The sequence below is a fragment of the Copadichromis virginalis genome, linkage group LG18 (genome assembly GCF_057382275.1).
Source record: "Copadichromis virginalis isolate Kocher_CV1m ecotype Utaka linkage group LG18, C_Virginalis_male_GT1.1, whole genome shotgun sequence".
Taxonomy (NCBI): Eukaryota; Metazoa; Chordata; class Actinopteri; order Cichliformes; family Cichlidae; genus Copadichromis; species Copadichromis virginalis.
Genome location: NC_140635.1, coordinates 36,085,186 through 36,100,229, shown reverse-complemented (window position 1 = coordinate 36,100,229; position 15,044 = coordinate 36,085,186). Strand labels below are relative to the sequence as shown.

Below are 15,044 nucleotides of genomic sequence, written 5' to 3'. Positions count from 1 at the left end.
TCCCACCGACTAAAAAGGTATCAGTGCTTGCTGTACATATCTGTGGGTGCAGCAGCAGGAGCTCAGGGACTGGGGATGCTCTGCTGCAGAATCAGTTGGTTCTATCAATACAGTATTAAATGTTAACAGGTTGGATATAATAATCGTAGAGTAGACAGTGGTCCCTCATTTATTGCAGGGGTTCTCAGAATAACTAGCCCCTGGTCACAGTTCTCACAATTGATTCTCAAAGTGCAAACCTTTGTAGATTGCAAAACGTAAAAGTATTATTATGCCGTGTTTTGTCTTCATCTGCGCGCCACTTTCGTGCGCCTTTTTCCCTCACGGTGCAGGTGTCTATTTCCGAATGAGGCTCATAGTTATGGGTGTTTTTGTGCTGTTTTTTCTATTGGACGCGATGGTTATCAAAACCAAACGTGATAAATTTGGCAAGCGCAGGAGATTTGTCAATCAGGCTGCAGAATGCAATGCTGTACTGTGCAATAAAAAATCAGCGAAAAAGCAAAGCAGTGACGGATGAACAGCGGGACCACTGTGTGCTGTTTATTAATAAACAATAAAATATATTCCTAAATGATAACATGCATAAAAGCAGAACGGTATTTGTACGTCAGTGGGAAAATAGCGGTGGCTTGCTAGCTTTTGTGCGGCTTCCCCGGGTCAGTGAAAACTTTCAAAAGAGAAATGAATGAACTTACCAGGTTGCCCGATCTCTTCACATATCTTCCTCCAAGCTCGGTCCTTTTTATTCCTGTCTCGGTACTGAAAGCAGCTGGTGTTGTACAGCTCCGAGTTGTTTGCTACCGCATTGATTAGCCTTCCCCTCCATTGAAGTATGAAAGGCTTTGGCTGGATCTGCCCCTTTGACCTAGGTAACAGCCACGTCACCAGGCTCCTGATTGGTTGTCGCGGCGCGATTTGACGCTGGAGTTCAGATTTTTCCAACTCGAGCGGTAGACGCGAAACGCGCGTATGCACAAAATGCAACACAAAAACTCACGCGCGTGGTTTTATTCGCGAGTCAAACGCGCCAGACGCGCTACACTGACGCGCGTTTCACGCGTTTTGGCGTTTTCGCGACGCAAATCTGCTTCCGAATTTTCGCGGGACCCGCAATCGCGCGTCATCGCGCCTTTCCATTGACTTTACATGTAAACCTGACGCTCTATTCGCGTCCATCGCGTTCGGTGTGAACACACCGTTAAAATGATTCCAGGGCATGTTATAAAACACCCAATAGATGTGCTGGATATTAAACGGTATCAAACGACTAAATGAACACAGGGTTGGTTACAATTACATGCTCACGTCGTCACATTGAGAGTTTATTCATTAATCATCAGAGTTCAACAATGTTACATCCAGTTGAAAACAGCTTCACTAACGCCAGCAAAACAGGCTAACAGTATATAAGAGCACAAAAACAGCCGTGCTTATCAACAGCTCGACATATCCTCAACAACTCACCTCAGTATGTGTAACCCGTTCATGTGTTACGCCTGTTGTTCTTGCGTTGTGTTCTGGCGTGAAAGTAAGAGGCAGGAGACAGTACTGGGTCTTTGGCTCTTTACTGCACATCTGCAACACAGAAACATGTGTCTGATCTGTGTGTGTCACGCGACTGCCAGTACACCTCTCCTCCGGCCATGTTGAAAGCAGCTGTGTCTGCAGCTTCATTAACACTACAATAATATAATGAATCAAATACAACAAATTGTTTTAAAACATTAACTTAAGCTCTCAAAAACAAAAAGCACAAAATAAATAATATGTCACTGAAAAAACATCAAAAACAACTTATAAGAACAATAAACAAAATAATTCAAAAACAAATAAACAGTCAGATAAATACAATTCAATAACCAGGACCCAATATTCTGGTACTTATAGTTCAAACATTATACTTCAGTACAATTATATTAATAACCGCCATCTAACAGGCAGTACAACACTGTACTTATAAAAACAATGAATGAAAGACTGCATCTCCAAAACATAAGAACATCTCCATACCTGCAACACAGAAACATGTGTCTGATCTGTGTGTGTCACGCGACTGCCAGTACACCTCTCCTGACGAAGGAAAAAAAGAGTGCATGCTGTTAAAAAAAGACTGCCGCGAGTAGCCGCTAGCAATCAGGCTAACTTAGCATGCTAGCATTTTAGCTGCGTTCTCGGCTAAAACTCATAAGCGTATATTAGTGAACTCCGCCCTCCACAAAACTTATCCCGAATGAGTCTCTTAATGACAAACAAAAACGCGGCGGTTTGGCTGTATTCACATTGCAGCTTGGGATCTGAACAAACTTTAATTAGCTGAGAGCAAAGTGGCAGTGACTTACCTCCGGCCATGCTGAAAGGAGCTGTGACCGGGGCACACATGCACGCGCCTACGTCACCACGCAGCGCACACACACACACACACACACACACATGAACGCAATATACACATATGCAGCATATTTATTTTACTTGGTTTTAGAGTTGGAGTATTTACATATTGATCTGAAATATTTTGCTGCTGAGCAGCAGAGCTCCAAAGCGTCCCCCTGTAACCATGGTTATGCAGATGCGTTCCGACTGTCACGTCACCGAGGAGAACCTGTTTCAAATGTATACCTGGATCAACCTGCAATCAGTTTGAAAAGTTTTCTGCTGAGATCCGCAGCTCGACTTCCTGGCACCCCGGGATAAGATGAGTTGCTGTGTTTTTCACGGAGAAAAAATAATTAACATGGAATAACGTCAGTGTTAGATGAAAAAAAAAGATGCAAGCAGAAAAGGACAGCAGATTGAGAAGAGATTTCTTCAAACGGTAAGGAGCTTCTAACAAGTGATATCTGATAAGCTTAAAACTTAAATCTAATGTCCAGATTCATGCTAAACTTTTCTGATTACTCCGTGTATCTGCACCGTTAGACTTTTCATCGCCACTTTACGGTAACATACTGGTGTCACTGCTGCCAGCGTCATACCGTGACGCCGTGTTACGGTAGCTTACCTTTCTGCAGGATGATACCGTTTTTTGCTGGTGTGGTATAATACTCTTGGACAAATTATGGTAACGCACCGTAGCCTTTTTTACGGTATCTCACTGGCGACAGTTATGTCAGTGAGATACCGTTATGTCGTTATGTCGTAAATTACGTCAACAAAGTAACATCATACTGTGATTAAGAAATTGGTATACTACCGTTTATTCACGGTATGTCACTGTAAGCCCGCTGCAAGGTAATAAACTGCAATATATTAACCAGTAACTTACCGTTATCACGCATCATCAGTACCAAAAATATTCATCTCTGCTAGAGGACACCGTGTCCTAACAGGCGGTCATTTACTCTTTTAACAGGTCGTAATTTACCGTAATTTCAGTTAACAGTAACATACTGTAAGAGACTGGAGGGTTCCAAAAAAATTGGATGGATGGATGGACACACACACACACACACACACACACACACACACACACACACACACACACAAAATATAATTCATGTGCTTTACACCACTTTATTTCAATTCTGATTCTTCCCTGCTGAAATACACATTTCCAAAATCAATAACTGAAAAGAACTGAAAACATATTTTCATTGAGCAAGCACTTGTTTTTACTAAACCATGTAATACATTATTTTCTCAGATGGTTGTACAAACAATAACGATATTATGTCATGTCCATATCATGGCAGACAACACATGCTCAAGTGTTGGGTTTCCTTAGTTATATTTTGTAGGGTCTCAAATCTACAATGTGAAGTGCCTTGGCATTCATTTTGTTGGCACCATACAAACAAACTGAATTGTAATGGATATAATATCAAGCCCCACACGTCTGCCTTTATATACACTTTGTCCAAAATACTAGCTCACACCACCAAATCAATGCACAAAGCAGGGTCCACGACATGGATGAGCGTGTGTGGTGTGAAGGAACTTGACTGACCTGCACTGAACCCTGATCTTGCTTTGTGGACTGAGTTCATTGATTTGTAGGGTGAGCCAATACATGTGACAATTAAAGTGTAAGTAGTTGAAATAATTTTTAACAAACAGGTAAAAGCAGGAAAAAAAATCAACACTTGCACTCAAAAAACCTATTGGACAGAAACAGCGTCTTGCAAGATGGCGAGAGAGCTTGTCTTCATTGTTGCTCGTCTTGTGTAAATATCCAGAAAGCATGGGCCATGGATCATCTGTGGAGACATGGGTAACAACACATTGGTCACTTAAATTATACAAGAAATTTACTAAAAATGGCAAAAACAGTTACCTAATTTGAAGTTCTCCACTCAAATTCAGTAAGCCACTGGAGGAAAGTTGTGACATGAGGGTTAATGTGAACAACCTTTCGCTTCACAGTGGTCCCAGTCCTTCTTGTCCCAACCTTGGAGGTACATTTTGTTCCCTCTTCTGGGTTTATCCTTACAAAAAACCTTGCACACGCTGACTCCTGGTATTCCAGGTTCAATACATAGAATGAACCAAAGAAGACTGACATTGCATCAGCAAAGATGTTCTCTTTGTCCAGCTCAACAATTACACGCCCCTCTGCACTCACCATCCAGCAGGTGGCGGTCATTGAACTTTGTCCTTAAATGTATAGGGGCAACATGTTGTCATTATGCAACATAAAATAATTTCAATACTTCACTTCTTCACACTGTCTAGATAGTCATAAAGCAAATAGCTACGTACAGTTAATTATTAATGGCCTTATGTACATAAGTCCATTTTAACATATTATAATTGTACATAATTGGGAATTATTCTGCCCATTAAACACACCTAACAAAGAGTCAGCCCAGTTAAAGTACCGGAGGTGAATCAACTGTATGGTTATTTTGGAGTTTATAGTTTGTGCTGCTGTTAAACTTTACAGTATTGACTTCAGTATTCCTGCTGTTGGTGTAGCTAGACTACTATGTTGATCAGTAATATGTAATGTGAAATTTGATATTGTTACTTTGCTGGATTCACTGAGACACATGTCCAACAACCTTGGTTTATAAAGGAAATTACAGAAATTTGAGCTAACAAAACAGAGACTGGATACCTGTGTCCACGAAAAGCTCCTGTGCCAAACAGAAATTTTAATATGGTCTAATCAGCTCTATTTCATAAATGACTTCTTACCAAGCATAATCAGCCTTGGGGTGCTTGGCAGGCTTTTAACATGCAAGCTGAACAATATAAATTTGTGTGCACTGAAGCCACAAAATTTAGAAATACACAGTTGCAAAAAGTTCAGTGACCAATTACCTTTGCTAAAGGACATATGCAATGCAAAAAGTAAGAGTATTGTCAATAGGGACCAATTCCCAGTTTTTACATGATCAAAATTATTCACAAAAGGCTTCAATAAACAGAAAATGTGTGCCAACAAGAGAACAGTGCACAAAAATGAAAAGATATTTGAGCTCGACGCTTTAATGGGTTTAACATGACTTAGTCAGCACTCCGCACCGTACAGGTAGTACAAGCACACCTGAAAACACTGACCAGCTAACAGCTTTAAGCATTTGGGCGCAACCTCGGTAGTTCACCGATTCACCTGTTGCAAACGTCCAAGTTTCTATCAAGTCTCATAAATCCATCGGCAACTATTACCTAACCAGTCTTTTGAGTCTCCACATTCATAGATATTGACATTTTGTCTTTGAATGAAAATATCCTGGTAGGGTAGCTTAAAAGTCAAAACAAACAGTACTAAGAACGCATTTCGGACTTCTCTCGAATAAGTGAAAAAAACACTTACCTTCAGACTGATTAGCTGGTTCCGATCCAACTTTAATGTGTCCCATGTCAGTCCATTTTAGGGAAATAGTGTTAAGTGGTTTCATTTAATTTTGGGATACTCCCGCATGGACGAGCCGCAATTTGGAGTCTAGCAGAGTTATCACGAATAGCATATGATCTTCAGATATAATCCAATCAACCTTGCATTTAATCCCATTGAACATCCAGTTACCTCTGACTACTTCTAAGTTGCACATGTTAACGGTCTCATCATCACTCTGTGCTGCAGCGAACTGAATCTGTGGCACAGAATAGTTGATGGCCATGTTGTTCTCCTGCTTTGCAGCTTTGTTTGAGTCTGAATTGCAGCTTAAACGTGCAAAACTAAGAGAAGCAGATCAATATTTTCTTCTTATTGTTATTTAATGGTGGTTGGCAACCAGCGAAAGGAGCATTAACCACCTCGAGCAATATTTTCTATTTTCTATCCCCATTTTTGTTTTGAAAGTGAATACCCGACGTGTGCGTCATACGTCACGTTGTACGTCAGGTGAAGGTGTGGTGTCGGCTATCGCACCTGTCGCATTACAAAGCTTTAAAACATAACAATCGCTTTAAAAACACAACCCAACGCGCTAAACTGTGATAATGTGTTACATTATCACGTATATCCAGGACATCTCTTCTGAACCAAGACGAAGTGGTGCTACAAAGGAATTATTTCTTTAGGAGAGCATTTAATAGCAGTCTGGCCTGCAGCAAAATGCACCGCTAAAAATACAGTTTCTGCTTGTCCCAGAATTTATTAATTTTGAGAGTGAAGTTGTAGGACTGATGCTGGTTAGTGGTGTAGGTTTCATGGATGTGACACCTTGTGTAAAATGACGACCAGAGCATATTATTAGGTCAGTTCACTGTAGTTAGGCAGAGGTGTCTTAAAAATTACCATCTTATACAAAACAAATGAAGGTTCAGTATAAGAAAGAATAAGAAGAGAAAAAAGCAACATCCTGCTAAATGAAGTCATTTTTAAACATTACTCTAAATGTAGCCATTAGTTTTTGTTGCTGCGCTCTCTGCCCTCCCTAATTGACATATTTTGTTGTTTTGTGTGTGTGTTTGTCTGTGTGAAGTTTTGATGTGTATGTGAAAAACACAATTTTGAAAACACTGGAAAAAGACCTCAAGACATGTTTTCCTTTACTTTCTATGAAACAACAATTCCCACCAAGGCTTTTCAGGGTGAAATTTAGTGCATAGAAAAACCTGTGCCAGGTTGTCTCCATCTAGTGGTGAACATGGCCTCACCACTACATCAGGTGAGCTTTTCACTGTGCACAGTGACACAAAAGTCATTTAACAATTTAAAAAAAAGCAATGTTACAGATTCAGTAAGAACTGAAGTTTATCATAATCCTTCAAGTTTCACTCAGTAACAGCAGCTTTTTAATATTATTGGCTATATTTTAGAGTCACATTTATATGAAATGTCAAACAATCACAGAGTGACACTGAACTAAACAATCAATGCCATGTGAGTTGTTCTTGTTTGTTCTTTATCTCGGATTTATTGTAAGCAGCGGGAGTAGAAGCTAAAGAAAAATAGTAAAGATATGAATGAATCTCTGCTCTTACAGCTTTTATTGTGCCATAATGTCTGCTTTGAAACCGTCCTCTTGCTCGTCTCTTGGATGCTCACCTCTTCTTCACCTGTTCCTTTCACCAAACTGCTGCACTCTCGTTCTCTGCTCTCGCCTCCTCTTCTGGTTATAATTAGAATGCAGTCAGCATGTGCCAAACAAACTCCCCCCAAATCGATCATGTTTGATATGATGATGACGTTTTTAACATCTTATTTATGCACTTGTTGGGTGGGAAAGAGTAAACAAAGATGGGGCATAGAAGCAGAACTGATACGTGTGGAGGGACAGTAACTGTGTGTGTGTGTATGTGTAAGCATTTAAACACTGCAGAGAGTCAAATTAACAGTAACACTATTTTGTCTAAGTCCGCCATTGTAGAAATTCATTTCACCGAAACAATAACATGGCGCACAATGTGACAATAAACGTATAAAACACAAATTCTTACCTAGCAGGAGAATAAATAATCAGTATTTTAAGGCTACTGCATGTATAGATGTCACTGCTGGCTCACATAAGCTAGCTCTGAGACCCGCCAGAGTTTACGCCACAGTTGACTGTCGCGAAAGAGTCGTAAATCACCGGCATTGTAAAACTTAAAATGATTCCAGGGCATGTTATAAAACACCCAATAGATGTGCTGGATATTAAACGGTATCAAACGACTAAATGAACACAGGGTTGGTTACAATTACATGCTCACGTCGTCACATTGAGAGTTTATTCATTAATCATCAGAGTTCAACAATGTTACATCCAGTTGAAAACAGCTTCACTAACGCCAGCAAAACAGGCTAACAGTATATAAGAGCACAAAAACAGCCGTGCTTATCAACAGCTCGACATATCCTCAACAACTCACCTCAGTATGTGTAACCCGTTCATGTGTTACGCCTGTTGTTCTTGCGTTGTGTTCTGGCGTGAAAGTAAGAGGCAGGAGACAGTACTGGGTCTTTGGCTCTTTACTGCACATCTGCAACACAGAAACATGTGTCTGATCTGTGTGTGTCACGCGACTGCCAGTACACCTCTCCTCCGGCCATGTTGAAAGCAGCTGTGTCTGCAGCTTCATTAACACTACAATAATATAATGAATCAAATACAACAAATTGTTTTAAAACATTAACTTAAGCTCTCAAAAACAAAAAGCACAAAATAAATAATATGTCACTGAAAAAACATCAAAAACAACTTATAAGAACAATAAACAAAATAATTCAAAAACAAATAAACAGTCAGATAAATACAATTCAATAACCAGGACCCAATATTCTGGTACTTATAGTTCAAACATTATACTTCAGTACAATTATATTAATAACCGCCATCTAACAGGCAGTACAACACTGTACTTATAAAAACAATGAATGAAAGACTGCATCTCCAAAACATAAGAACATCTCCATACCTGCAACACAGAAACATGTGTCTGATCTGTGTGTGTCACGCGACTGCCAGTACACCTCTCCTGACGAAGGAAAAAAAGAGTGCATGCTGTTAAAAAAAGACTGCCGCGAGTAGCCGCTAGCAATCAGGCTAACTTAGCATGCTAGCATTTTAGCTGCGTTCTCGGCTAAAACTCATAAGCGTATATTAGTGAACTCCGCCCTCCACAAAACTTATCCCGAATGAGTCTCTTAATGACAAACAAAAACGCGGCGGTTTGGCTGTATTCACATTGCAGCTTGGGATCTGAACAAACTTTAATTAGCTGCGAGCAAAGTGGCAGTGACTTACCTCCGGCCATGCTGAAAGGAGCTGTGACCGGGGCACACATGCACGCGCCTACGTCACCACGCAGCGCGCGCACACACACACACACACATGAACGCAATATACACATATGCAGCATATTTATTTTACTTGGTTTTAGAGTTGGAGTATTTACATATTGATCTGAAATATTTTGCTGCTGAGCAGCAGAGCTCCAAAGCGTCCCCCTGTAACCATGGTTATGCAGATGCGTTCCGACTGTCACGTCACCGAGGAGAACCTGTTTCAAATGTATACCTGGATCAACCTGGATTCAGTTTGAAAAGTTTTCTGCTGAGATCCGCAGCTCGACTTCCTGGCACCCCGGGATAAGATGAGTTGCTGTGTTTTTCACGGAGAAAAAATAATTAACATGGAATAACGTCAGTGTTAGATGAAAAAAAAAGATGCAAGCAGAAAAGGACAGCAGATTGAGAAGAGATTTCTTCAAACGGTAAGGAGCTTCTAACAAGTGATATCTGATAAGCTTAAAACTTAAATCTAATGTCCAGATTCATGCTAAACTTTTCTGATTACTCCGTGTATCTGCACCGTTAGACTTTTCATCGCCACTTTACGGTAACATACTGGTGTCACTGCTGCCAGCGTCATACCGTGACGCCGTGTTACGGTAGCTTACCTTTCTGCAGGATGATACCGTTTTTTGCTGGTGTGGTATAATACTCTTGGACAAATTATGGTAACGCACCGTAGCCTTTTTTACGGTATCTCACTGGCGACAGTTATGTCAGTGAGATACCGTTATGTCGTTATGTCGTAAATTACGTCAACAAAGTAACATCATACTGTGATTAAGAAATTGGTATACTACCGTTTATTCACGGTATGTCACTGTAAGCCCGCTGCAAGGTAATAAACTGCAATATATTAACCAGTAACTTACCGTTATCACGCATCATCAGTACCAAAAATATTCATCTCTGCTAGAGGACACCGTGTCCTAACAGGCGGTCATTTACTCTTTTAACAGGTCGTAATTTACCGTAATTTCAGTTAACAGTAACATACTGTAAGAGACTGGAGGGTTCCAAAAAAATTGGATGGATGGATGGACACACACACACACACACACACACACACACACAAAATATAATTCATGTGCTTTACACCACTTTATTTCAATTCTGATTCTTCCCTGCTGAAATACACATTTCCAAAATCAATAACTGAAAAGAACTGAAAACATATTTTCATTGAGCAAGCACTTGTTTTTACTAAACCATGTAATACATTATTTTCTCAGATGGTTGTACAAACAATAACGATATTATGTCATGTCCATATCATGGCAGACAACACATGCTCAAGTGTTGGGTTTCCTTAGTTATATTTTGTAGGGTCTCAAATCTACAATGTGAAGTGCCTTGGCATTCATTTTGTTGGCACCATACAAACAAACTGAATTGTAATGGATATAATATCAAGCCCCACACGTCTGCCTTTATATACACTTTGTCCAAAATACTAGCTCACACCACCAAATCAATGCACAAAGCAGGGTCCACGACATGGATGAGCGTGTGTGGTGTGAAGGAACTTGACTGACCTGCACTGAACCCTGATCTTGCTTTGTGGACTGAGTTCATTGATTTGTAGGGTGAGCCAATACATGTGACAATTAAAGTGTAAGTAGTTGAAATAATTTTTAACAAACAGGTAAAAGCAGGAAAAAAAATCAACACTTGCACTCAAAAAACCTATTGGACAGAAACAGCGTCTTGCAAGATGGCGAGAGAGCTTGTCTTCATTGTTGCTCGTCTTGTGTAAATATCCAGAAAGCATGGGCCATGGATCATCTGTGGAGACATGGGTAACAACACATTGGTCACTTAAATTATACAAGAAATTTACTAAAAATGGCAAAAACAGTTACCTAATTTGAAGTTCTCCACTCAAATTCAGTAAGCCACTGGAGGAAAGTTGTGACATGAGGGTTAATGTGAACAACCTTTCGCTTCACAGTGGTCCCAGTCCTTCTTGTCCCAACCTTGGAGGTACATTTTGTTCCCTCTTCTGGGTTTATCCTTACAAAAAACCTTGCACACGCTGACTCCTGGTATTCCAGGTTCAATACATAGAATGAACCAAAGAAGACTGACATTGCATCAGCAAAGATGTTCTCTTTGTCCAGCTCAACAATTACACGCCCCTCTGCACTCACCATCCAGCAGGTGGCGGTCATTGAACTTTGTCCTTAAATGTATAGGGGCAACATGTTGTCATTATGCAACATAAAATAATTTCAATACTTCACTTCTTCACACTGTCTAGATAGTCATAAAGCAAATAGCTACGTACAGTTAATTATTAATGGCCTTATGTACATAAGTCCATTTTAACATATTATAATTGTACATAATTGGGAATTATTCTGCCCATTAAACACACCTAACAAAGAGTCAGCCCAGTTAAAGTACCGGAGGTGAATCAACTGTATGGTTATTTTGGAGTTTATAGTTTGTGCTGCTGTTAAACTTTACAGTATTGACTTCAGTATTCCTGCTGTTGGTGTAGCTAGACTACTATGTTGATCAGTAATATGTAATGTGAAATTTGATATTGTTACTTTGCTGGATTCACTGAGACACATGTCCAACAACCTTGGTTTATAAAGGAAATTACAGAAATTTGAGCTAACAAAACAGAGACTGGATACCTGTGTCCACGAAAAGCTCCTGTGCCAAACAGAAATTTTAATATGGTCTAATCAGCTCTATTTCATAAATGACTTCTTACCAAGCATAATCAGCCTTGGGGTGCTTGGCAGGCTTTTAACATGCAAGCTGAACAATATAAATTTGTGTGCACTGAAGCCACAAAATTTAGAAATACACAGTTGCAAAAAGTTCAGTGACCAATTACCTTTGCTAAAGGACATATGCAATGCAAAAAGTAAGAGTATTGTCAATAGGGACCAATTCCCAGTTTTTACATGATCAAAATTATTCACAAAAGGCTTCAATAAACAGAAAATGTGTGCCAACAAGAGAACAGTGCACAAAAATGAAAAGATATTTGAGCTCGACGCTTTAATGGGTTTAACATGACTTAGTCAGCACTCCGCACCGTACAGGTAGTACAAGCACACCTGAAAACACTGACCAGCTAACAGCTTTAAGCATTTGGGCGCAACCTCGGTAGTTCACCGATTCACCTGTTGCAAACGTCCAAGTTTCTATCAAGTCTCATAAATCCATCGGCAACTATTACCTAACCAGTCTTTTGAGTCTCCACATTCATAGATATTGACATTTTGTCTTTGAATGAAAATATCCTGGTAGGGTAGCTTAAAAGTCAAAACAAACAGTACTAAGAACGCATTTCGGACTTCTCTCGAATAAGTGAAAAAAACACTTACCTTCAGACTGATTAGCTGGTTCCGATCCAACTTTAATGTGTCCCATGTCAGTCCATTTTAGGGAAATAGTGTTAAGTGGTTTCATTTAATTTTGGGATACTCCCGCATGGACGAGCCGCAATTTGGAGTCTAGCAGAGTTATCACGAATAGCATATGATCTTCAGATATAATCCAATCAACCTTGCATTTAATCCCATTGAACATCCAGTTACCTCTGACTACTTCTAAGTTGCACATGTTAACGGTCTCATCATCACTCTGTGCTGCAGCGAACTGAATCTGTGGCACAGAATAGTTGATGGCCATGTTGTTCTCCTGCTTTGCAGCTTTGTTTGAGTCTGAATTGCAGCTTAAACGTGCAAAACTAAGAGAAGCAGATCAATATTTTCTTCTTATTGTTATTTAATGGTGGTTGGCAACCAGCGAAAGGAGCATTAACCACCTCGAGCAATATTTTCTATTTTCTATCCCCATTTTTGTTTTGAAAGTGAATACCCGACGTGTGCGTCATACGTCACGTTGTACGTCAGGTGAAGGTGTGGTGTCGGCTATCGCACCTGTCGCATTACAAAGCTTTAAAACATAACAATCGCTTTAAAAACACAACCCAACGCGCTAAACTGTGATAATGTGTTACATTATCACGTATATCCAGGACATCTCTTCTGAACCAAGACGAAGTGGTGCTACAAAGGAATTATTTCTTTAGGAGAGCATTTAATAGCAGTCTGGCCTGCAGCAAAATGCACCGCTAAAAATACAGTTTCTGCTTGTCCCAGAATTTATTAATTTTGAGAGTGAAGTTGTAGGACTGATGCTGGTTAGTGGTGTAGGTTTCATGGATGTGACACCTTGTGTAAAATGACGACCAGAGCATATTATTAGGTCAGTTCACTGTAGTTAGGCAGAGGTGTCTTAAAAATTACCATCTTATACAAAACAAATGAAGGTTCAGTATAAGAAAGAATAAGAAGAGAAAAAAGCAACATCCTGCTAAATGAAGTCATTTTTAAACATTACTCTAAATGTAGCCATTAGTTTTTGTTGCTGCGCTCTCTGCCCTCCCTAATTGACATATTTTGTTGTTTTGTGTGTGTGTTTGTCTGTGTGAAGTTTTGATGTGTATGTGAAAAACACAATTTTGAAAACACTGGAAAAAGACCTCAAGACATGTTTTCCTTTACTTTCTATGAAACAACAATTCCCACCAAGGCTTTTCAGGGTGAAATTTAGTGCATAGAAAAACCTGTGCCAGGTTGTCTCCATCTAGTGGTGAACATGGCCTCACCACTACATCAGGTGAGCTTTTCACTGTGCACAGTGACACAAAAGTCATTTAACAATTTAAAAAAAAGCAATGTTACAGATTCAGTAAGAACTGAAGTTTATCATAATCCTTCAAGTTTCACTCAGTAACAGCAGCTTTTTAATATTATTGGCTATATTTTAGAGTCACATTTATATGAAATGTCAAACAATCACAGAGTGACACTGAACTAAACAATCAATGCCATGTGAGTTGTTCTTGTTTGTTCTTTATCTCGGATTTATTGTAAGCAGCGGGAGTAGAAGCTAAAGAAAAATAGTAAAGATATGAATGAATCTCTGCTCTTACAGCTTTTATTGTGCCATAATGTCTGCTTTGAAACCGTCCTCTTGCTCGTCTCTTGGATGCTCACCTCTTCTTCACCTGTTCCTTTCACCAAACTGCTGCACTCTCGTTCTCTGCTCTCGCCTCCTCTTCTGGTTATAATTAGAATGCAGTCAGCATGTGCCAAACAAACTCCCCCCAAATCGATCATGTTTGATATGATGATGACGTTTTTAACATCTTATTTATGCACTTGTTGGGTGGGAAAGAGTAAACAAAGATGGGGCATAGAAGCAGAACTGATACGTGTGGAGGGACAGTAACTGTGTGTGTGTGTATGTGTAAGCATTTAAACACTGCAGAGAGTCAAATTAACAGTAACACTATTTTGTCTAAGTCCGCCATTGTAGAAATTCATTTCACCGAAACAATAACATGGCGCACAATGTGACAATAAACGTATAAAACACAAATTCTTACCTAGCAGGAGAATAAATAATCAGTATTTTAAGGCTACTGCATGTATAGATGTCACTGCTGGCTCACATAAGCTAGCTCTGAGACCCGCCAGAGTTTACGCCACAGTTGACTGTCGCGAAAGAGTCGTAAATCACCGGCATTGTAAAACTTAAAATGATTCCAGGGCATGTTATAAAACACCCAATAGATGTGCTGGATATTAAACGGTATCAAACGACTAAATGAACACAGGGTTACAATTACATGCTCACGTCGTCACATTGAGAGTTTATTCATTAATCATCAGAGTTCAACAATGTTACATCCAGTTGAAAACAGCTTCACTAACGCCAGCAAAACAGGCTAACAGTATATAAGAGCACAAAAACAGCCGTGCTTATCAACAGCTCGACATATCCTCAACAACTCACCTCAGTATGTGTAACCCGTTCATGTGTTACGCCTGTTGTTCTTGCGTTG

The 15,044-nt window shown here is 39.8% G+C and overlaps 2 long non-coding RNA genes across 2 annotated transcripts; both read right to left on the bottom strand.

The window, feature by feature from the left end:
• Window positions 1–3,488: 3,488 nt before the first annotated feature.
• LOC146688412 (uncharacterized) lies at window positions 3,489–8,808 on the bottom strand. Its single transcript, XR_014916443.1, has 2 exons — window positions 4,274–8,808; window positions 3,489–4,196 (listed from the first exon to the last, which is right to left on the bottom strand). It is a non-coding gene; the product is annotated as an uncharacterized LOC146688412 (long non-coding RNA).
• A 1,435-nt stretch (window positions 8,809–10,243) lies between these two features.
• Window positions 10,244–15,044, bottom strand: LOC146688411 (uncharacterized). The gene is made up of 2 exons (XR_014916448.1): window positions 11,029–15,044; window positions 10,244–10,951 (listed from the first exon to the last, which is right to left on the bottom strand). It is a non-coding gene; the product is annotated as an uncharacterized LOC146688411 (long non-coding RNA).